The sequence below is a fragment of the Numenius arquata genome, chromosome 13 (genome assembly GCF_964106895.1).
Source record: "Numenius arquata chromosome 13, bNumArq3.hap1.1, whole genome shotgun sequence".
NCBI lineage: Eukaryota > Metazoa > Chordata > Aves > Charadriiformes > Scolopacidae > Numenius > Numenius arquata.
Genome location: NC_133588.1, coordinates 131,917 through 156,855, shown reverse-complemented (window position 1 = coordinate 156,855; position 24,939 = coordinate 131,917).

Genomic DNA, 24,939 nt, shown 5'->3' with positions numbered 1-24,939 from the left:
GTGAGGGTGGCAGAGCCTTGGAACAGGCTGCCCAGGGGGGTGGCAGACTCTCCTTCTCTGGAGACATTCAAAACCCGCCTGGACAAGTTCCTGTGCAACCTCCTCTAGGTGGGCCTGCTGTGTGTGGGGAGGGGGGTTGGACTAGATGATCTGCAGAGGCCCCTTCCATCCCAATGTGATTCTGTGATTGTGTGATTCTGTGACACTGGCAGAAAGGAGATTGAGATGAGATGAGGGGAAGAAATTCTTTGCTGTGAGGGTGCTGAGACTCTGGCCAACGGTGCCCAGAGAAGCTGTGGCTGCCCCAACCCTGGAGGCGTTCAAGGCCAGGTTGGACGGGGCTTGAAAAACCTGGTCTGGTGGGACGGGTCCCTGCCCAGGGCACAGGGTGGGACAAGGTGAGCTCACAGGTCCCTTCCAATCCAAACCAGTCTAGGATTCGGGGACATGCCTTCCAGCCCTGTCACCAGCTTGGCTGCCCTCCTCTGGAGGCATTCGAGGACCTTCCCATCCTTCTCCAACGGTGGGGCCCAGCCCTGCACCCAGGGCTCCAGGTGAGGCCGCACCAGCGCCGAGCACAGCGGGACAATCCCCGCTCTTGGCCTCCTGCTTCGACTGGGTTTGATGCCCCCCAGGATGGGGGTTGCCCTCTTGGTGCCAGGGGACACCGACGGCTCCTCCTCAGCTGCTGCCCCCAGCACCCCCGGCCGGACCCCTTTCTGCAGGGCTGCTCTCCAGCCACCCCTCTCCCCAGTTACACTCCTGCCCAGAGTTCCTCCCTCCCAGGGCAGAATCCTGCACTTTTACTGCTTCAACTTCACGCCACTGCTGATTGCCCAGTGCTCCAATCTACCTAGAGCCTTCTGCAAGGCCTCTTGGCCCTCAAGAGGGTCAACAGCACCTCCCGCTTTGGCATCATCAGCTCCTTAAGGGGGCATTCAACCCCCAAAATCCAGGGGAGCAACTCTTCCCACCAGTTTTCTCATTCCACTGACGATGTTAAACTCAACCATTTCATGATCACTGTGGCCAAGACCATCCCATCTCCCACCAGGCCTCCAGCAGGAGATGGGGAGGCTATTGGAGGAGGGGGCGGGGCACAGGGAGCCCCCACATTCCATCCCTGGTGACCAAAGAGTCCTTAGCAGCGGACAGACCGAGAGGACCGACGATGGCGCTGCCACCACTCTGGCTCCCACCGAACGGCCCCCGGGCCCCCGCGGCGACCCAGACGCTTCAGACTTTTGTGCTCCCACAAACCTTCTACCCCCAAGGTAGGGACTGACCCCAACCCGCAGCCCGGGGACACTCTCGGGGAACAGAGCGCAGGAGGTGACCGCAGCCATGGCTCCTGTCTCTCTTCCAGGCTCAGCCACCCTGGTTCGACTGCCCGGCCAGGAGCAGCCCTTCCCCGCAGCCTGGCCACCCACCGTGGGGGTGGCCCCATGGGCCCCACGGGCCACACCACCAGGTATGGACCCCCTGTGCCCTCTGCCACCTTCAGCCCCCGAGCACTGTGGTCACCTTCACCATCCCACCTCCCCTGTTCCCCCCCAGCAGTTTTCGTACTGGGTGTGGAGGGTTCAACAAGCCCAGCTGAGCATCCCTGCCCTCACCTGCCCAGGAAATCCAATTTCCAGGGAATTTCCCAACCTGTGGGGGCCATCTCTCCTGTTTCCTCCCGCAAAGCACGTCCCCTCCCCAGTTTCCAGCCCCTCCGGCACAGCAGCTCACTCCGGGGAGCGACCGGCCACCAGCTCCCCAGGGGCCTGGCTCACACCCGGGATGGGGGCCACGGGGGACAGCTCGGCGGGTGCCCTGGAGGCTGCCCACGGCCCACCACGCCTCCATTTCCCCCCTCCCAGGGCTGCAGAGGGCCCCCTGCGGTTGCTGCTTCCATCCCCAATTCTTCCACCTGGAGTGGACCCTCACCAACCAGCCTCCGCCGGCCACCCCCACGCTCGGCCACGGCGCCGCTGCTCCCCCGGGCCCTGCCCTGTGGGGCCTCGCAGGCTGTGAGACCCTCCCGGCCTGGGCAGCCCCCGGCAGCCTCCAGGGACAGCCCACACAGCCCCCGCTGACACAGCTCCCAGCCTACGGCCACCAGGGCAGAGCGGTGCCCGCAGCCCCCCCGCTGCTGCTGACCTCCAGCCCCGGCCTCCAGCACGTCAAGGGACCCCCTGCACGGAGCAACATCTCCAGCACGGCCAGCCCTGCGGGGGCACCCCCACGCAGCCACGTACCCCCACGCAGCCATGTGCCCCCCAGACCCTCTGCTGCCCCCGACAAACCAGCTCCTGGGGACCCGGACAGCACCGTCAAAGTCACCCAGGAGATGCTCCTCCAAGAGGCCCTCAGGCTCTTTGGTTCCTCCACGGACACGGTGGGGGCCGGCCAGGACAGCACCAGCACCAGCACCAACAGCTCCAGCACGGCCACCCCCGAGGAGGCTTGCCCACACAGCAACCTCCCCCCATACAGCGACAGCTCCTGGGACAGCCTCCCATCCCGGGACAGCCAGGGCCCCACCAGCTCTGCTGCTCTCCGCCAGAAGCAGGCCTTTGGGGGGCTGGCAGCGCCCCAGGAGGTGCCTCTGGAGGAGGCCCTGAGCCTCTTTGACTGCTGCTGGGAGGTGGCAGGGCTCAGCCAGGACAGTCTTGGGAGCAGTCCCCGGCCTGGGGATCCTGGTGACACTGGCAGAGAGGAAAGAGCAGCGGTCCCAGCACCCACCACGCTGCCAAACTCCATCCCTGGCCCTGAGAACATCGATGAATGGTCTTCAGAGACCACCAGCTCCAGCATGGCCACCTCTTTGGAGACACCCTCGGACAGCAACATCCTGCTGTACAGCGACATCTCCTCAGACAGTGACTTTACCTGGGACAGCGGCATCTCCCTGGGCTGCAGTGTCCCCACCAGCCCCGCCACTGTCCCCACCAGCCCCTCTGTTGTCCCCCACAGCCAAGCCCTCGGGGACCTCACAGTGGCCCAGAAGGTTCCTCTGGAGGCGTCCATGAGGCTCTTCCACTGCTCCGGGGAGGTGGCAGGGGTCGGCCAGGACAGTCCTGGCAGCAGCCCCAGGCATGGAGACCCTGGTGACACTGGCACAGGTGTCCCCCCCTGCGACTTCCCCTCCCTCGAGCTGCCCAGGTTGCTGCTGAGCCCCAGCTACAGCCTGGAGGAGACCATGGAGGCCGTGCGCTTCCAGGAGGAACTCATCGCCGGGACAAAGTCCCAGGAGCCCTGGGGGGATGTGGGGATGGAGCTGCCACCAGAGTCCCAGGAGCTTTGGGGGGACATGGGGTTGGAGCCCTCACCAGAGTCCCAGGAGCCCTGGTGGTACGTGGCCATGGATCCATCGCCAGTGTCCCAGGAGCCCTGGGATGACACAGGGACAGAGCCGTCACGGGAGTCCCAGGAACCCTGGGGGGACTTGGGGATGGAGCCATCACCAGGGTCCCAGGAGCCCTGGTGGTACGTGGCCATGGATCCGTCGCCAGTGTCCCAGGAGCCCTGGGATGACACGGGGACAGAGCTCTCACCGGAGTCTCAGGAACCCTGGGGGGACTTGGGGATGGAGCTGCCACCAGAGTCCCAGGAGCATTGGGGGGACGGGGGGATGGAGCTGACCCCGGCCATGCCCAAACTGGGGGAGAGGCGGGGGACGAAGCGGGGGAGCAGCCCCCCGTTGACATCACCCAGCAAACGCAGGGCTCTTGCAAGAGGGCTGGGGGCAGAGGGTGGGCCGAGTCCCACCGCAAGGAAGAGACGGAGGTGATGGGGGGGGCGGGATTTGTGTGTATTTGAGGGAGGGCTTGTATTTGGGGAGGGGCTGTGTGTACTTGGGGAGTGGGGGCATCATATTTAGAGGAGGGGGGCATGGTATTTAGGGGAGGGGGGTGTGCAGTTGTGGAGAGGGCTGTATTTGGGGGGGGTACTTGGGGAGAGGGCTGTATTTGGGGAGAGGGCTGTATTTGAGGGAGGGGGGTGTGTTTGAGGGAGGGAGGGGGGTTGAGAGTAGCTTCAATAGGACCTTTTCTCTTGTGTTAAAAAGTTGTCTCAATTAAAAGTTGTTTCTCCAGAACCGCTCCGTGCCTGTTTAGGGGCGGAGGCGGGGGCGGGGAGGGAGGGAGCGCAGGGGGCACCGGGAATCAGAACCCCCCCCAGGTGCCACAGCCCCCGTGAGCCCCCAGTCGGAGCCCACCAGCCCCAAAGGGCAACGAGCTGCCCCCAGGGACGAGCCACCACCAGCGGGGTGCCAGTGGTCGGGGGGGGACTCCCCTGTCCCCTTCCCCAGGGGCAGCCAGGACAGAGGGGTCCCTGCAGGAACCACCGACACGGCCCCACGCAGAAAGCAGCACGCAGCCCCCGGGACAAGGACAGCCCTTGGGGACCGAGATGGGGGACACACACACCACAACGCGGGCTGCAAGGCCTTGCTCTGGAACACGGCCAGCGCTCCCTCCTGCGGGGACAGGGCTCGGGACACAGTCCCCCAAAGCCTGGGGACAATCACACCCGTCCTCGGCTCACACCGCGCTCGGCTCCAGAGCCCGGCTTCGCCTCCCGACTGCAGGAAAACCACCACAAATCACCCAAGAAGGGCATTCTTAAGGGCTTTGTCCAAACGCCTCTCAAACAAGGAGACGCTTGGGGCATCAACCACCTCCCCAGGACACCTCTTCCAGCGTTTGACCACCACCTCGGCAAAGAAATGCTTCCTAATCCCTCTAAGGGGGATTTTGTGCTGGGAGTCTTCTTTAGTAACCTCCTTCCTTTACCTGCCTAAAAGGGGCTGTTCCTGAACAGCTCTATGCCCTTCTGGAACTTAAAAAGCCTGTCCTGAAACCGTCAACCTCAGTCCCTTACCAGTGCCGTTCCCTCAGTTTAGCTTTCAGAGAGCCGGGGGTCTGAAGTCATCCTTGACAAAAACCACAACAGCTAACTCATTTTCCTGCAGTCACTTGGCTCCTCTTCATCTGCAAAGAAGAAACCACAGCTCCAAGACTGAGCATCATAACTGTAAATTCCAACCTCTTCCACGACACCCTCATCCGCAGAAGCTCCATGGAGTTCCACTCACCTGCTCCACGCCGATCCCAGAACTGGAGGCTGCAGCAACAATTAATTATGGCACCTAAGAGACCAAGAAACACAAAATTACCACGGCGCTTATGAACCCTCACCGGTCCTGTACTCCTCTTTGATACATCCCGGCTCATCTCAAAAGTAACAAACTAGAACACACCAGACCTCATTGAAACCCAAACTGAAATAGAAAGCCAATATGAGGGAGAGCGATGAACCTGCCTCCCTTTCCTAGCCATGCCTCAGTCCCAAAGCTCACTCAACCAGGATGAGCACGTTGATGAAGTATTCTGTAAGCGGCTGGCTGAAGTCTTGCCATCGCCAGCCCTTGTTCTGGTTGGGGGCTTCAACCTACCGGATATCTGCTGGAAATAGAACACAGCAGAGAGCAGGCAAGGCTAGGAGGTTCCTTGAGTGGATGGAAGATAACTTCCTTACACAACCGGTAGGAGAGCCTACTAGGGGAGGCGCCTCGCTAGACCTACTTTTCACAAACAAAGACGGACTAGTGGGAGATGTGGAGGTCGGAGGCCGTCTTGGTCTTGGCGATCATCAAACGGTCAAGTTTTCAATTCTTAGGGAGGTAAGGAAGGGGGTTAGCAAAACCTCCACCTTGGCCTTCCGGAGGGCGCGCTTTAGCCTGTTCAGAACCCTGGTTGGGAGGGTCCCTTGGGAGATAATCCTGCGGGGCAAAGGGGTCCAGGAAGGCTGGACGCTCTTTGCAAAGGAAATCCGAAAGGCCCAGGAGCAGGCTGTCCCCATGAGGCGCAAAATTAAAGGGCGGGGAAAATGGCCGGCCTGGTTGAACAAAGAGCTCTGGATGGGACTTAGGGAAAAAAGGAAGGTTTACCACCTTTGGATGAAGGGACAGGCAACTCAGGAGGAGTACAGAGATCTTGTTAGGTTACACAGAGAAAAAATTAGGAAGGCAAAAGCCCAGCTGGAACTCAGCCTGGCCACTAATATAAGGGACAACAAAAAAAACTTTTGTAAATACGTCAACAAAAAGAGAGTCAGGGAGAATCTCCATCCCTTCCTGGATGAGGGGGGAAACATTGCGACCAAGGACGAGGAGAAGGCTGAGATACTTAATGCCTTCTTTGCCTCTGTCTTCAATAGTCGGACCAGCTATCCCCAGGGTGTTCAGCCTCCGGAGCTGGAAGATAAGGATGGAGAGCAGAACAACCCCCCCATAGTCCAGGAGGAAGTAGTTAAGGATTTGCTTATGCACCCGGACACGCGTAAGTCTATGGGGCCGGATGGAATTCACCCAAGGGTACTCAGGGAGCTGGCGGGAGAGCTCACCAAGCCTCTCTCCATTATCTATCAACAATCCTGGTCAACAGGAGAGGTACCAGATGACTGGAGGGTGGCCAGTGTGACACCCATCTACAAGAAGGGCCGGAAGGAGGATCCGGGAAACTATGGGCCTGTCAGCCTGACCTCGGTACCGGGAAAGATCACGGAGAGGATCACCTTGAGTGAGCTCTCACGGCAAGTGCAGGGCAGCCAAGGGATCCGCGCCAGCCAGCATGGGTTTATGAGAGGGAGGTCCTGCTTAACCAACTCCATCTCTTTTTATGACCATGTGACTCGCCTGCTCGATGCGGGGAAGGCTGTGGACGTTGTCTACCCGGACTTTGGTAAGGCCTTTGACACCGTCCCCCACAGCGTTCTCCTGGAGAAGCTGGCGAATCATGGCATAGACAAGTGTACTCTTCACTGGGTGAAAAACTGCCTGGATGGCCGCGCCCAGGGAGTTGTAATTAATGGGGTGAAATCCAGTTGGCGGCCGGTCACCAGTGGTGTCCCTCAGGGCTCAGTTCTGGGGCCAGTCTTGTTTAATATCTTTATTGATGATCTAGATAAGGGGATTGAGTGCACCCTCAGCAAGTTTGCAGATGACACCAAACTAGGTGGGAGCGTTGATCTGCTGGAGGGTCGGAAGGCTCTACAGAGGGATCTGGACAGGTTGGCTCCATGGGCCAAGGCCAATGGGATGAGGTTTAATAAGGCCAAGTGCCAGGTCCTGCATTTTGGTCACAACAACCCCAGGCAACGCTACAGGCTTGGGGAAGAGTGGCTGGAAAGCTGCCCAGCAGAAAAGGACCTGGGGGTGTTGGTGGACAGCCGGCTTCACGTGAGCCAGCCGTGTGCCCAGGTGGCCAAGAAGGCCAACGGCATCCCGGCCTGTATCAGGAATAGCTGGGCCAGCAGGAGTAGGGAAGTGATGGTGCCTCTGTACTCGGCACCGGTGAGGCCTCACCTTGAGCGCTGTGTCCAGTTCTGGGCCCTTCACTACAGGAAGGACACTGAGCTGCTGGACCGTGTCCAGAGGAGAGCCACCAAGCTGGTGGGGGGTCTAGAGAACAACTCATACGAGGAGAGGCTGAGGGAACTGGGCATGTTTAGTTTGGAGAAGAGGAGGCTGAGGGGAGACCTCATTGCCCTCTACAACTCCCTGAAAGGAGGGTGTAGAGAGGTGGGCGTTGGCCTCTTCTCCCAAGGGAATAAAGACAGGACCAGAGGAAACGGTCTGAAGTTGCGGCAGGGGAGGTTTAGATTAGATATTAGGAAGCACTGCTTTACCGAGAGAGCGGTCAGGCACTGGAACAGCCTGCCCAGGGAGGTGGTGGAGTCGCCATCCCTGGAGATATTTAAGAAACGTTTAGACGTGGCTCTCCAGGGCATGCTCTAGTGCCCGAGATTGTTGGTTTGCGTCTGTTTGTGGGCGGGTGTGCTGTGTGGTTGGTTGTGGGTGTGGCTACCTTTTTTTTTTCTTTGTGTGGTTGGACTCGATGATCTCCAAGGTCCCATGCAACCACGAAGATTCTGCGATTCTGTGATTCTGTAATGTTGGGTCATCAGGGAGGGGAGCCACAGGACAGGGGGGGAAGGGTTTGGAGAGTACCTTGGAGGAGAAAGACCTAGGAGGCCTGGTGGACAATAGGATGACCATGAGCCGACAATGTGCCCTTGTGGCCAAGAAGGCCAATGGCATCCTGGGATGCATCAGGAAGAGTGTGACCAGCAGGTGGAGGGAGGTCATCCTCCCCCCTCTACTCTGCCCTGGGGAGGCCCCACCTGGAGCACTGCGTCCAGTTCTGGGCTCCCCAGTTCAAGAAGGACAGGGAACTGCTGGAGAGGGTACAGCAGAGGGCTACAAAGATGATGAGGGGACTGGAGCTTCTCCCTTATGAGGAAAGGCTGAGGGACTTGGGTCTTTTTAGTCTAGAGAAGAGAAGACCGAGGGGGGATTTGATCAATGCTGATAAATACTTAAAGGATGGGTGTCAAGAGGACGGGGCTGCTCTTTTATCAGTGGTGCCCAGTGACAGGACAAGAGGGAACGAGCAGAAACTTGAACATGGGAAGTTCCACCTAAACATGAGGAGGAACTTCTTTCCTGTGAGGGTGGCAGAGCCTTGGAACAGGCTGCCCAGGGGGGTGGCAGACTCTCCTTCTCTGGAGACATTCAAAACCCACCTGGACAAGTTCCTGTGCAACCTCCTCTAGGTGGGCCTGCTGCTGTGTGTGGGGAGGGGGGTTGGACTAGATGATCTGCAGAGGCCCCTTCCATCCCAATGTGATTCTGTGATTGTGTGATTCTGTGACACTGGCAGAAAGGAGATTGAGATGAGATGAGGGGAAGAAATTCTTTGCTGTGAGGGTGGTGAGACTCTGGCCAACGGTGCCCAGAGAAGCTGTGGCTGCCCCAACCCTGGAGGCGTTCAAGGCCAGGTTGGACGGGGCTTGAAAAACCTGGTCCGGTGGGACGGGTCCCTGCCCAGGGCACAGGGTGGGACAAGGTGAGCTCACAGGTCCCTTCCAATCCAAACCAGTCTAGGATTCGGGGACATGCCTTCCAGCCCTGTCACCAGCTTGGCTGCCCTCCTCTGGAGGCATTCGAGGACCTTCCCATCCTTCTCCAACGGTGGGGCCCAGCCCTGCACCCAGGGCTCCAGGTGAGGCCGCACCAGCGCCGAGCACAGCGGGACAATCCCCGCTCTTGGCCTCCTGCTTCGACTGGGTTTGATGCCCCCCAGGATGGGGGTTGCCCTCTTGGTGCCAGGGGACACCTTCTGCAAGGCCTCTTGGCCCTCAAGAGGGTCAACAGCACCTCCCGCTTTGGCATCATCAGCTCCTTAAGGGGGCATTCAACCCCCAAAATCCAGGGGAGCAACTCTTCCCACCAGTTTTCTCATTCCACTGACGATGTTAAACTCAACCATTTCATGATCACTGTGGCCAAGACCATCCCATCTCCCACCAGGCCTCCAGCAGGAGATGGGGAGGCTATTGGAGGAGGGGGCGGGGCACAGGGAGCCCCCACATTCCATCCCTGGTGACCAAAGAGTCCTTAGCAGCGGACAGACCGAGAGGACCGACGATGGCGCTGCCACCACTCTGGCTCCCACCGAACGGCCCCCGGGCCCCCGCGGCGACCCAGACGCTTCAGACTTTTGTGCTCCCACAAACCTTCTACCCCCAAGGTAGGCACCGACCCCGACCCGCAGCCCGGGGACACTCTCGGGGAACAGAGCGCAGGAGGTGACCGCAGCCATGGCTCCTGTCTCTCTTCCAGGCTCAGCCACCCTGGTTCGACTGCCCGGCCACGAGCAGCCCTTCCCTGCAGCCTGGCCACCCACCGTGGGGGTGGCCCCATGGGCCCCACGGGCCACACCACCAGGTATGGACCCCCTGTGCCCTCTGCCACCTTCAGCCCCCGAGGACCCTGGTCACCTTCACCATCCCACCTCCCCTGTTCCCCCCCAGCAGTTTTGGTACTGGGTGTGGAGGGTTCAACAAGCCCGGCTGAGCATCCCTGCCCTCACCTGCCCAGGAAATCCAATTTCCAGGGAATTTCCCAACCTGTGGGGGCCATCTCTCCTGTTTCCTCCCGCAAAGCACGTCCCCTCCCCAGTTTCCAGCCCCTCCGGCACAGCAGCTCACTCCGGGGAGCGACCGGCCACCAGCTCCCCAGGGGCCTGGCTCACACCCGGGATGGGGGCCACGGGGGACAGCTCGGCGGGTGCCCTGGAGGCTGCCCACGGCCCACCACGCCTCCCTTTCCCCCCTCCCAGGGCTGCAGAGGGCCCCCTGCGGTTGCTGCTTCCATCCCCGATTCTTCCACGTGGAGTGGACCCTCACCAACCAGCCTCCGCCGGCCACCCCCACGCTCGGCCACGGCGCCGCTGCTCCCCCGGGCCCTGCCCTGTGGGGCCTCGCAGGCTGTGAGACCCTCCCGGCCTGGGCAGCCCCCGGCAGCCTCCAGGGACAGCCCACACAGCCCCCGCTGACACAGCTCCCAGCCTACGGCCACCAGGGCAGAGCGGTGCCCGCAGCCCCCCCGCTGCTGCTGACCTCCAGCCCCGGCCTCCAGCACGTCAAGGGACCCCCTGCACGGACCAACATCTCCAGCACGGCCAGCCCTGCGGGGGCAACCCCACGCAGCCACGTACCCCCACGCAGCCACGTGCCCCCCAGACCCTCTGCTGCCCCCGACAAACCAGCTCCTGGGGACCCGGACAGCACCGTCAAAGTCACCCAGGAGATGCTCCTCCAAGAGGCCCTCAGGCTCTTTGGTTCCTCCACGGACACGGTGGGGGCTGGCCAGGACAGCACCAGCACCAGCACCAACAGCTCCAGCACGGCCACCCCCGAGGAGGCTTGCCCACACAGCAACCTCCCCCCATACAGCGACAGCTCCTGGGACAGCCTCCCATCCCGGGACAGCCAGGGCCCCACCAGCTCTGCTGCTCTCCGCCAGAAGCAGGCCTTTGGGGGGCTGGCAGCGCCCCAGGAGGTGCCTCTGGAGGAGGCCCTGAGCCTCTTTGACTGCTGCTGGGAGGTGGCAGGGCTCAGCCAGGACAGTCTTGGGAGCAGTCCCCGGCCTGGGGATCCTGGTGACACTGGCAGAGAGGAAAGAGCAGCGGTCCCAGCACCCACCACGCTGCCAAACTCCATCCCTGGCCCTGAGAACATCGATGAATGGTCTTCAGAGACCACCAGCTCCAGCATGGCCACCTCTTTGGAGACACCCTCGGACAGCAACATCCTGCTGTACAGCGACATCTCCTCAGACGGTGACTTTACCTGGGACAGCGGCATCTCCCTGGGCTGCAGTGTCCCCACCAGCCCCGCCACTGTCCCCACCAGCCCCTCTGTTGTCCCCCACAGCCAAGCCCTCGGGGACCTCACAGTGGCCCAGAAGGTTCCTCTGGAGGCGTCCATGAGGCTCTTCCACTGCTCCGGGGAGGTGGCAGGGGTCGGCCAGGACAGTCCTGGCAGCAGCCCCAGGCCTGGAGACCCTGGTGACACTGGCACAGGTGTCCCCCCCTGCGACTTCCCCTCCCTCGAGCTGCCCAGGTTGCTGCTGAGCCCCAGCTACAGCCTGGAGGAGACCACGGAGGCCGTGCGCTTCCAGGAGGAACTCATCGCCGGGACAAAGTCCCAGGAGCCCTGGGGGGATGTGGGGATGGAGCTGCCACCAGAGTCCCAGGAGCTTTGGGGGGACATGGGGTTGGAGCCCTCACCAGAGTCCCAGGAGCCCTGGTGGTACGTGGCCATGGATCCATCGCCAGTGTCCCAGGAGCCCTGGGATGACACGGGGACAGAGCCGTCACGGGAGTCCCAGGAACCCTGGGGGGACTTGGGGATGGAGCCATCACCAGGGTCCCAGGAGCCCTGGTGGTACGTGGCCATGGATCCGTCGCCAGTGTCCCAGGAGCCCTGGGATGACACGGGGACAGAGCTCTCACCGGAGTCTCAGGAACCCTGGGGGGACTTGGGGATGGAGCTGCCACCAGAGTCCCAGGAGCACTGGGGGGACGGGGGGATGGAGCTGACCCCGGCCATGCCCAAACTGGGGGAGAGGCGGGGGACGAAGCGGGGGAGCAGCCCCCCGTTGACATCACCCAGCAAACGCAGGGCTCTTGCAAGAGGGCTGGGGGCAGAGGGTGGGCCGAGTCCCACCGCAAGGAAGAGACGGAGGTGATGGGGGGGGCGGGATTTGTGTGTATTTGAGGGAGGGCTTGTATTTGGGGAGGGGCTGTGTGTACTTGGGGAGTGGGGGCATCATATTTAGAGGAGGGGGGCATGGTATTTAGGGGAGGGGGGTGTGCAGTTGTGGAGAGGGCTGTATTTGGGGGGGGTACTTGGGGAGAGGGCTGTATTTGGGGAGAGGGCTGTATTTGAGGGACGGGGGTGTGTTTGAGGGAGGGAGGGGGGTTGAGAGTAGCTTCAATAGGACCTTTTCTCTTGTGTTAAAAAGTTGTCTCAATTAAAAGTTGTTTCTCCAGAACCGCTCCGTGCCTCTTTAGGGGCGGAGGCGGGGGCGGGGAGGGAGGGAGCGCAGGGGGCACCGGGAATCAGAACCCCCCCCAGGTGCCACAGCCCCCGTGAGCCCCCAGTCGGAGCCCACCAGCCCCAAAGGGCAACGAGCTGCCCCCAGGGACGAGCCACCACCAGCGGGGTGCCAGTGGCCGGGGGGGGACTCCCCTGTCCCCTTCCCCAGGGGCAGCCAGGACAGAGGGGTCCCTGCAGGAACCACCGACACGGCCCCACGCAGAAAGCAGCACGCAGCCCCCGGGACAAGGACAGCCCTTGGGGACCGAGATGGGGGACACACACACCACAACGCGGGCTGCAAGGCCTTGCTCTGGAACACGGCCAGCGCTCCCTCCTGCGGGGACAGGGCTCGGGACACAGTCCCCCAAAGCCTGGGGACAATCACACCCGTCCTCGGCTCACACCGCGCTCGGCTCCAGAGCCCGGCTTCGCCTCCCGACTGCAGGAAAACCACCACAAATCACCCAAGAAGGGCATTCTTAAGGGCTTTGTCCAAATGCCTCTCAAACAAGGAGACGCTTGGGGCATCAACCACCTCCCCAGGACACCTCTTCCAGCGTTTGACCACCACCTCGGCAAAGAAATGCTTCCTAATCCCTCTAAGGGGGATTTTGTGCTGGGAGTCTTCTTTAGTAACCTCCTTCCTTTACCTGCCTAAAAGGGGCTGTTCCTGAACAGCTCTATGCCCTTCTTGAACTTAAAAAGCCTGTCCTGAAACCGTCAGCCTCAGTCCCTTACCAGTGCCGTTCCCTCAGTTTAGCTTTCAGAGAGCCGGGCGTCTGAATTCATCCTTGACAAAAACCACAACAGCTAACTCATTTTCCTGCAGTCACCTGGCTCCTCTTCATCTGCAAAGAAGAAACCACAGCTCCAAGACTGAGCATCATAACTGTAAATTCCAACCTCTTCCACGACACCCTCATCCGCAGAAGCTCCATGGAGTTCCACTCACCTGCTCCACGCCGATCCCAGAACTGGAGGCTGCAGCAACAATTAATTATGGCACCTAAGAGACCAAGAAACACAAAATTACCACGGCGCTTATGAACCCTCACCGGTCCTGTACTCCTCTTTGATACATCCCGGCTCATCTCAAAAGTAACAAACTAGAACACACCAGACCTCATTGAAACCCAAACTGAAATAGAAAGCCAATATGAGGGAGAGCGATGAACCTGCCTCCCTTTCCTAGCCATGCCTCAGTCCCAAAGCTCACCCAACCAGGATGAGCACGTTGATGAAGTATTCTGTAAGCGGCTGGCTGAAGTCTTGCCATCGCCAGCCCTTGTTCTGGTTGCGGGCTTCAACCTACCGGATATCTGCTGGAAATAGAACACAGCAGAGAGCAGGCAAGGCTAGGAGGTTCCTTGAGTGGATGGAAGATAACTTCCTTACACAACCGGTAGGAGAGCCTACTAGGGGAGGCGCCTCGCTACACCTACTTTTCACAAACAAAGAAGGACTAGTGGGAGATGTGGAGGTCGGAGGCCCTCTTGGTCTTGGCGATCATCAAACGGTCAAGTTTTCAATTCTTAGGGAGGTAAGGAAGGGGGTTAGCAAAACCTCCACCTTGGCCTTCCGGAGGGCGCACTTTAGCCTGTTCAGAACCCTGGTTGGGAGGGTCCCTTGGGAGATAACCCTGCGGGGCAAAGGGGTCCAGGAAGGCTGGACGCTCTTCGCGAAGGAAATCCAAAAGGCCCAGGAGCAGGCTGTCCCCATGAGGCGCAAAATTAAAGGGCGGGGAAAATGGCCGGCCTGGTTGAACAAAGAGCTTTGGATGGGACTTAGGGAAAAAAGGAAGGTTTACCACCTTTGGATGAAGGGACAGGCAACTCAGGAGGAGTACAGAGATCTTGTTAGGTTACACAGAGAAAAAATTAGGAAGGCAAAAGCCCAGCTGGAACTCAACCTGGCCATTAATATAAGGGACAACAAAAAAAGCTTTTGTAAATACGTCAACAAAAAGAGAGTCAGGGAGAATCTCCACCCCTTCCTGGATGAGGGGGGAAACATTGCGACCAAGGACGAGGAGAAGGCTGAGATACTTAATGCCTTCTTTGCCTCTGTCTTCAATAGTCGGACCAGCTATCCCCAGGATGTTCAGCCTCCTGAGCTGGAAGCTAAGGATGGAGAGCAGAACAACCCCCCCATAGTCCAGGAGGAAGTACTTAAGGATTTGCTTATGCACCCGGACACGCGTAAGTCTATGGGGCCGGACGGAATTCACCCAAGTGTACTCAGGGAGCTGGCGGGAGAGCTCACCAAGCCTCTCTCCATTATCTATCAACAATCCTGGTCAACAGGAGAGGTACCAGACGACTGGAGGGTGGCCAGTGTGACGCCCATCTACAAGAAGGGCCGGAAGGAGGATCCGGGAAACTATAGGCCTGTCAGCCCGACCTCGGTACCGGGAAAGATCACGGAGAGGATCACCTTGAGTGAGCTCTCACGGCAAGTGCAGGGCAGCCAAGGGATCCGCGCCAGCCAGCATGGGTTTATGAAAGGGAGGTCCTGCTTAACCAACTCGATCTCTTTCTATGACCATGTGACCCGCCTGCTCGATGCGGGGAAGGCTGTGGACGTTGTCTACCCGGACTTTGGTAAGGCCTTTGACACCGTCCCCCACAGCGTTCTCCTGGAGAAGCTGGCGAATCATGGCATAGACAAGTGTACTCTTCACTGGGTGAAAAACTGCCTGGATGGCCGTGCCCAGGGAGTTGTAATTAATGGGGTGAAATCCAGTTGGCGGCCGGTCACCAGTGGTGTCCCTCAGGGCTCAGTTCTGGGGCCAGTCTTGTTTAATATCTTTACTGATGATCTAGATAAGGGGATTGAGTGCACCCTCAGCAAGTTTGCAGATGACACCAAACTAGGTGGGAGCGTTGATCTGCTGGAGGGTCGGAAGGCTCTACGGAGGGATCTGGACAGGTTGGCTCCATGGGCCAAGGCCAATGGGATGAGGTTTAATAAGGCCAAGTGTCGGGTCCTGCATTTTGGTCACAACAACCCCAGGCAACGCTACAGGCTTGGGGAAGAGTGGCTGGAAAGCTGCCCAGCAGAAAAGGACCTGGGGGTGTTGGTGGACAGCCGGCTTCATGTGAGCCAGCCGTGTGCCCAGGTGGCCAAGAAGGCCAACGGCATCCCGGCCTGTATCAGGAATAGCTGGGCCAGCAGGAGTAGGGAAGCGATGGTGCCTCTGTACTCGGCACCGGTGAGGCCTCACCTTGAGCGCTGTGTCCAGTTCTGGGCCCTTCACTACAGGAAGGACACTGAGCTGCTGGACCGTGTCCAGAGGAGAGCCACCAAGCTGGTGGGGGGTCTAGAGAACAACTCATACGAGGAGAGGCTGAGGGAACTGGGCATGTTTAGTTTGGAGAAGAGGAGGCTGAGGGGAGACCTCATTGCCCTCTACAACTCCCTGAAAGGAGGGTGTAGAGAGGTGGGCGTTGGCCTCTTCTCCCAAGGGAATAAAGACAGGACCAGAGGAAATGGTCTGAAGTTGCGGCAGGGGAGGTTTAGATTAGATATTAGGAAGCACTGCTTTACCGAGAGAGCGGTCAGGCACTGGAACAGCCTGCCCAGGGAGGTGGTGGAGTCGCCATCCCTGGAGATATTTAAGAAACGTTTAGACGTGGCTCTCCAGGGCATGCTCTAGTGCCCGAGATTGTTGGTTTGCGTCTGTTTGTGGGCGGGTGTGCTGTGTGGTTGGTTGTGGGTGTGGCTACCTTTTTTTTTTCTTTGTGTGGTTGGACTCGATGATCTCCAAGGTCCCATGCAACCACGAAGATTCTGCGATTCTGTGATTCTGTAATGTTGGGTCATCAGGGAGGGGAGCCACAGGACAGGGGGGGAAGGGTTTGGAGAGCACCTTGGAGGAGAAAGACCTAGGAGGCCTGGTGGACAATAGGATGACCATGAGCCGACAATGTGCCCTTGTGGCCAAGAAGGCCAATGGCATCCTGGGATGCATCAGGAAGAGTGTGACCAGCAGGTGGAGGGAGGTCATCCTCCCCCCTCTACTCTGCCCTGGGGAGGCCCCACCTGGAGCACTGCATCCAGTTCTGGGCTCCCCAGTTCAAGAAGGACAGGGAACTGCTGGAGAGGGTACAGCAGAGGGCTACAAAGATGATGAGGGGACTGGAGCTTCTCCCTTATGAGGAAAGGCTGAGGGACTTGGGTCTTTTTAGTCTAGAGAAGAGAAGACCGAGGGGGGATTTGATCAATGCTGATAAATACTTAAAGGGTGGGTGTCAAGAGGACGGGGCTGCTCTTTTATCAGTGGTGCCCAGTGACAGGACAAGAGGGAACGAGCAGAAACTTGAACATGGGAAGTTCCACCTAAACATGAGGAGGAACTTCTTTCCTGTGAGGGTGGCAGAGCCTTGGAACAGGCTGCCCAGGGGGGTGGCAGACTCTCCTTCTCTGGAGACATTCAAAACCCGCCTGGACAAGTTCCTGTGCAACCTCCTCTAGGTGGGCCTGCTGTGTGTGGGGAGGGGCGTTGGACTAGATGATCTGCAGAGGCCCCTTCCATCCCAATGTGATTCTGTGATTGTGTGATTCTGTGACACTGACAGAAAGGAGATTGAGAGGAGATCAGGGGAAGAAATTCTTTGCTGTGAGGGTGGTGAGACTCTGGCCAACGGTGCCCAGAGAAGCTGTGGCTGCCCCAACCCTGGAGGCGTTCAAGGCCAGGTTGGACGGGGCTTGAAAAACCTGGTCCGGTGGGACGGGTCCCTGCCCAGGGCACAGGGTGGGACAAGGTGAGCTCACAGGTCCCTTCCAATCCAAACCAGTCTAGGATTCGGGGACATGCCTTCCAGCCCTGTCACCAGCTTGGCTGCCCTCCTCTGGAGGCATTCGAGGACCTTCCCATCCTTCTCCAACGGTGGGGCCCAGCCCTGCACCCAGGGCTCCAGGTGAGGCCGCACCAGCGCCGAGCACAGCGGGACAATCCCCGCTCTTGGCCTCCTGCTTCGACTGGGTTTGATGCCCCCCAGGATGGGGGTTGCCCTCTTGGTGCCAGGGGACACCGACGGCTCCTCCTCAGCTGCTGCCCCCAGCACCCCCGGCCGGACCCCTTTCTGCAGGGCTGCTCTCCAGCCACCCCTCTCCCCAGTTACACTCCTGCCCAGAGTTCCTCCCTCCCAGGGCAGAATCCTGCACTTTTACTGCTTCAACTTCACGCCACTGCTGATTGCCCAGTGCTCCAATCTACCTAGAGCCTTCTGCAAGGCCTCTTGGCCCTCAAGAGGGTCAACAGCACCTCCCGCTTTGGCATCATCAGCTCGTTAAGGGGGCATTCAGCCCCCAAAATCCAGGGGAGCAACTCTTCCCACCAGTTTTCTCATTCCACTGATGATGTTAAACTCAACCATTTTGTGATCACTGTGGCCAAGACCATCCCATCTCCCACCAGGCCTCCAGCAGGAGATGGGGAGGCTATGGGCGGAGGGGGCGGGGCACAGGGAGCCCCCACATTCCATCCCTGGTGACCAAAGAGTCCTTAGCAGCGGACAGACCGAGAGGACCGACGATGGCGCTGCCACCACTCTGGCTCCCACCGAACGGCCCCCGGGCCCCCGCGGCGACCCAGACGCTTCAGACTTTTGTGCTCCCACAAACCTTCTACCCCCGAGGTAGGGACCGACCCCGACCCGCAGCCCGGGGACACTCTCGGGGAACAGAGCACGGGAGGTCACCACGGCCATGGCTCCTGTCTCTCTTCCAGGCTCAGCCACCCTGGTTCGACTGCCCGGCCACGAGCAGCCCTTCCCCGCAGCCTGGCCACCCACCGTGGGGGTGGCCCCATGGGCCCCACGGGCCACACCACCAGGTATGGACCCCCTGTCCCCTCTGCCACCTTCAGCCCCCGAGGACCCTGGTCACCTTCACCATCCCACCTCCCCTGTTCCCCCCCAGCAGTTTTGGTACTGGGTGTGGAGGGTTCAACAAGCCCGGCTGAGCATCCCTGCCCTCACCTGCCCAGGAAATCCAATTTCCAGGGAATTTCCCAAACTGGGGGGGCCATCTCTCCTGTTTCCTCCCGCAAAGCACGTCCCCTCCCCAGTTTCCAGCCCCAGCCCCTCCGGCACAGCAGCTCACTCCGGGGAGCGACCGGCCACCAGCTCCCCAGGGGCCTGGCTCACACCCGGGATGGGGGCCACGGGGGACAGCTCGGCGGGTGCCCTGGAGGCTGCCCACGGCCCACCACGCCTCCCTTTCCCCCCTCCCAGGGCTGCAGAGGGCCCCCTGCGGTTGCTGCTTCCATCCCCGCTTCTTCCACCTGGAGTGGACCCTCACCAACCAGCCTCCGCCGGCCACCCCCACGCTCGGCCACCCCACCGCTGCTCCCCCGGGCCCTGCCCTGTGGGGCCTCGCGGGCTGTGAGACCCTCCCGGCCTGGGCAGCCCCCGGCAGCCTCCAGGGACAGCCCACACAGCCCCCGCTGACACAGCTCCCAGCCTACGGCCACCAGGGCAGAGCGGTGCCCGCAGCCCCCCCGCTGCTGCTGACCTCCAGCCCCGGCCTCCAGCACGTCAAGGGACCCCCTGCACGGAGCAACATCTCCAGCACGGCCAGCCCTGCGCGGGCACCCCCACGCAGCCACGTACCCCCACGCAGCCACGTGTCCCCCAGACCCTCTGCTGCCCCCGACAAACCAGCTCCTGGGGACCCGGACAGCACCGTCAAAGTCACCGAGGAGATGCTCCTCCAAGAGGCCCTCAGGCTCTTTGGTTCCTCCACAGACACGGTGGGGGCCGGCCAGGACAGCACCAGCACCAACAGCTCCAGCACGGCCACCCCCGAGGAGGCTCGCCCGCACAGCAACCTCCCCCCATACAGCAACAGCTCCTGGGACAGCCTCCCATCCCGGGACAGCCAGGGCCCCACCAGCTCTGCTGCTCTCCGCCAGAAGCAGGCCTTTGGGGGGCTGGCAGTGCCCCAGGAGGTGCCTCTGGAGGAGGCCCTGAGCCTCTACGACTGCTGCTGGGAGGTGGCAGGGGTCAGCCAGGACAGTCTTGGGAGCAGTCCCAGGCCTGGGGATCCTGGTGACACTGGCAGAGAGGAAAGAGCAGCGGTCCCAGCACCCACCACGCTGCCAAACTCCATCCCTGGCCCTGAGAACATCGATGAACGGTCTTCAGAGACCACCAGCTCCAGCATGGCCACCTCTTTGGAGACACCCTCGGACAGCAACATCCTGCTGTACAGTGACATCTCCTCAGACGGTGACTTTACCTGGGACAGCGGCATCTCCCTGGGCTGCAGCGTCCCCACCAGCCCCGCCACTGTCCCCACCAGCCCCTCTGTTGTCCCCCACAGCCAAGCCCTCGGGGACCTCACAGTGGCCCAGAAGGTTCCTCTGGAGGTGTCCATGAGGCTCTTCCACTGCTCCGGGGAGGTGGCAGGGGTCAGCCAGGACAGTCCTGCCAGCAGCCCAAGGCCTGGGGACCTTGGGGACACTGGCACAGGTGTCCCCCCCTGCGACTTCCCCTCCCTCGAGCTGCCCAGGTTGCTGCTGAGCCCCAGCTACAGCCTGGAGGAGACCACGGAGGCCGTGCGCTTCCAGGAGGAACTCATCGCCGGGACAAAGTCCCAGGAGCCCTGGGGGGATGTGGGGATGGAGCTGCCACCAGAGTCCCAGGAGCTTTGGGGGGACATGGGGTTGGAGCCCTCACCAGAGTCCCAGGAGCCCTGGTGGTACGTGGCCATGGATCCATCGCCAGTGTCCCAGGAGCCCTGGGATGACACGGGGACAGAGCTGTCACCGGAGTCTCAGGAACCCTGGGGGGACTTGGGGATGGAGCTGCCACCAGAGTCCCAGGAGCACTGGGGGGACGGGGGGATGGAGCTGACCCCGGCCATGCCCAAACTGGGGGAGAGGCGGGGGACGAAGCGGGGTAGCAGCCCCCCGTTGACATCACCCAGCAAACGCAGGGCTCTTGCAAGAGGGCTGGGGGCAGAGGGTGGGCCGAGTCCCACCGCAAGGAAGAGACGGAGGTGATGGGGGGGGCGGGATTTGTGTGTATTTGAGGGAGGGCTTGTATTTGGGGAGGGGCTGTGTGTACTTGGGGAGTGGGGGCATCATATTTAGAGGAGGGGGGCATGGTATTTAGGGGAGGGGGGTGTGCAGTTGTGGAGAGGGCTGTATTTGGGGGGGGTACTTGGGGGGAGGGCTGTATTTGAGGGAGGGGGGTGTGTTTGAGGGAGGGAGGGGGGTTGAGAGTAGCTTCAATAGGACCTTTTCTCTTGTGTTAAAAAGTTGTCTCAATTAAAAGTTGTTTCTCCAGAACCGCTCCGTGCCTGTTTAGGGGCGGGGGCGGGGGCGGGGAGGGAGGGAGCGCAGGGGGCACCGGGAATCAGAACCCCCCCCAGGTGCCACAGCCCCCGTGAGCCCCCAGTCGGAGCCCACGAGCCCCAAAGGGCAACGAGCTGCCCCCAGGGACGAGCCACCACCAGCGGGGTGCCAGTGGCCGGGGGGGGACTCCCCTGTCCCCTTCCCCAGGGGCAGCCAGGACAGAGGGGTCCCTGCAGGAACCACCGACACGGCCCCACGCAGAAAGCAGCACGCAGCCCCCGGGACAAGGACAGCCCTTGGGGACCGAGATGGGGGGGACACACACACCCCACAACGCGGGCTGCAAGGCCTTGCTCTGGAACCCGGCCAGCGCTCCCTCCTGCGGGGACAGGGCTCGGGACACAGTCCCCCAAAGCCTGGGGACAATCACACCCGTCCTCGGCTCACACCGCGCTCGGCTCCAGAGCCCGGCTTCGCCTCCCGACTGCAGGAAAATCACCACAAATCACCCAAGAAGGGCATTCTTAAGGGCTTTGTCCAAACGCCTCTCAAACAAGGAGACGCTTGGGGCATCAACCACCTCCCCAGGACACCTCTTCCAGTGTTTGACCACCACCTCGGCAAAGAAATGCTTCCTAATCCCTCTAAGGGGGATTTTGTGCTGGGAGTCTTCTTTAGTAACCTCCTTCCTTTACCTGCCTAAAAGGGGCTGTTCCTGAACAGCTCTATGCCCTTCTTGAACTTAAAAAGCCTGTCCTGAAACCGTCAGCCTCAGTCCCTTACCAGTGCCGTTCCCTCAGTTTAGCTTTCAGAGAGCCGGGCGTCTGAATTCATCCTTGACAAAAACCACAACAGCTAACTCATTTTCCTGCAGTCACCTGGCTCCTCTTCATCTGCAAAGAAGAAACCACAGCTCCAAGACTGAGCATCATAACTGTAAATTCCAACCTCTTCCACGACACCCTCATCCGCAGAAGCTCCATGGAGTTCCACTCACCTGCTCCACGCCGATCCCAGAACTGGAGGCTGCAGCAACAATTAATTATGGCACCTAAGAGACCAAGAAACACAAAATTACCACGGCGCTTATGAACCCTCACCGGTCCTGTACTCCTCTTTGATACATCCCGGCTCATCTCAAAAGTAACAAACTAGAACACACCAGACCTCATTGAAACCCAAACTGAAATAGAAAGCCAATATGAGGGAGAGCGATGAACCTGCCTCCCTTTCCTAGCCATGCCTCAGTCCCAAAGCTCACCCAACCAGGATGAGCACGTTGATGAAGTATTCTGTAAGCGGCTGGCTGAAGTCTTGCCATCGCCAGCCCTTGTTCTGGTTGCGGGCTTCAACCTACCGGATATCTGCTGGAAATAGAACACAGCAGAGAGCAGGCAAGGCTAGGAGGTTCCTTGAGTGGATGGAAGATAACTTCCTTACACAACCGGTAGGAGAGCCTACTAGGGGAGGCGCCTCGCTAGACCTACTTTTCACAAACAAAGAAGGACTAGTGGGAGATGTGGAGGTCGGAGGCCCTCTTGGTCTTGGCGATCATCAAACGGTCAAGTTTTCAATTCTTAGGGAGGTAAGGAAGGGGGTTAGCAAAACCTCCACCTTGGCCTTCCGGAGGGCGCACTTTAGCCTGTTCAGAACCCTGGTTGGGAGGGTCCCTTGGGAGATAACCCTGCGGGGCAAAGGGGTCCAGGAAGGCTGGACGCTCTTCGCAAAGGAAATCCGAAAGGCCCAGGAGCAGGCTGTCCCCATGAGGCGCAAAATTAAAGGGCGGGGAAAATGGCCGGCCTGGTTGAACAAAGAGCTTTTGACGGGACTTAGGGAAAAAAGGAAGGTTTACCACCTTTGGATGAAGGGACAGGCAACTCAGGAGGAGTACAGAGATCTTGTTAGGTTACACAGAGAAAAAATTAGGAAGGCAAAAGCCCAGCTGGAACTCAGCCTGGCCATTAATATAAGGGACAACAAAAAAAGCTTTTGTAAATACGTCAACAAAAAGAGAGTCAGGGAGAATCTCCATCCCTTCCTGGATGAGGGGGGAAACATTGCGACCAAGGACGAGGAGAAGGCTGAGATACTTAATGCCTTCTTTGCCTCTGTCTTCAATAGTCGGACCAGCTATCCCCAGGGTGTTCAGCCTCCGGAGCTGGAAGATAAGGATGGAGAGCAGAACAACCCCCCCATAGTCCAGGAGGAAGTACTTAAGGATTTGCTTATGCACCCGGACACGCGTAAGTCTATGGGGCCGGACGGAATTCACCCAAGGGTACTCAGGGAGCTGGCGGGAGAGCTCACCAAGCCTCTCTCCATTATCTATCAACAATCCTGGTCAACAGGAGAGGTACCAGATGACTGGAGGGTGGCCAGTGTGACGCCCATCTACAAGAAGGGCCGGAAGGAGGATCCGGGAAACTATAGGCCTGTCAGCCTGACCTCGGTACCGGGAAAGATCACGGAGAGGATCACCTTGAGTGAGCTCTCACGGCAAGTGCAGGGCAGCCAAGGGATCCGCGCCAGCCAGCATGGGTTTATGAGAGGGAGGTCCTGCTTAACCAACTCGATCTCTTTCTATGACCATGTGACCCGCCTGCTCGATGCGGGGAAGGCTGTGGACGTTGTCTACCCGGACTTTGGTAAGGCCTTTGACACCGTCCCCCACAGCGTTCTCCTGGAGAAGCTGGCGAATCACGGCATAGACAAGTGTACTCTTCACTGGGTGAAAAACTGCCTGGATGGCCGTGCCCAGGGAGTTGTAATTAATGGGGTGAAATCCAGTTGGCGGCCGGTCACCAGTGGTGTCCCTCAGGGCTCAGTTCTGGGGCCAGTCTTGTTTAATATCTTTACTGATGATCTAGATAAGGGGATTGAGTGCACCCTCAGCAAGTTTGCAGATGACACCAAACTAGGTGGGAGCGTTGATCTGCTGGAGGGTCGGAAGACTCTACGGAGGGATCTGGACAGGTTGGCTCCATGGGCCAAGGCCAATGGGATGAGGTTTAATAAGGCCAAGTGCCACGTCCTGCATTTTGGTCACAACAACCCCAGGCAACGCTACAGGCTTGGGGAAGAGTGGCTGGAAAGCTGCCCAGCAGAAAAGGACCTGGGGGTGTTGGTGGACAGCCGGCTTCACGTGAGCCAGCCGTGTGCCCAGGTGGCCAAGAAGGCCAACGGCATCCCGGCCTGTATCAGGAATAGCTGGGCCAGCAGGAGTAGGGAAGTGATGGTGCCTCTGTACTCGGCACCGGTGAGGCCTCACCTTGAGCGCTGTGTCCAGTTCTGGGCCCTTCACTACAGGAAGGACACTGAGCTGCTGGACCGTGTCCAGAGGAGAGCCACCAAGCTGGTGGGGGGTCTAGAGAACAACTCATACGAGGAGAGGCTGAGGGAACTGGGCATGTTTAGTTTGGAGAAGAGGAGGCTGAGGGGAGACCTCATTGCCCTCTACAACTCCCTGAAAGGAGGGTGTAGAGAGGTGGGCGTTGGCCTCTTCTCCCAAGGGAATAAAGACAGGACCAGAGGAAATGGTCTGAAGTTGCGGCAGGGGAGGTTTAGATTAGGTATTAGGAAGCACTGCTTTACCGAGAGAGCGGTCAGGCACTGGAACAGCCTGCCCAGGGAGGTGGTGGAGTCGCCATCCCTGGAGATATTTAAGAAACGTTTAGACGTGGCTCTCCAGGGCATGCTCTAGTGCCCGAGATTGTTGGTTTGCGTCTGTTTGTGGGCGGGTGTGCTGTGTGGTTGGTTGTGGGTGTGGCTACCTTTTTTTTTTCTTTGTGTGGTTGGACTCGATGATCTCCAAGGTCCCATGCAACCACGAAGATTCTGCGATTCTGTGATTCTGTAATGTTGGGTCATCAGGGAGGGGAGCCACAGGACAGGGGGGGAAGGGTTTGGAGAGCACCTTGGAGGAGAAAGACCTAGGAGGCCTGGTGGACAATAGGATGACCATGAGCCGACAATGTGCCCTTGTGGCCAAGAAGGCCAATGGCATCCTGGGATGCATCAGGAAGAGTGTGACCAGCAGGTGGAGGGAGGTCATCCTCCCCCCTCTACTCTGCCCTGGGGAGGCCCCACCTGGAGCACTGCATCCAGTTCTGGGCTCCCCAGTTCAAGAAGGACAGGGAACTGCTGGAGAGGGTACAGCAGAGGGCTACAAAGATGATGAGGGGACTGGAGCTTCTCCCTTA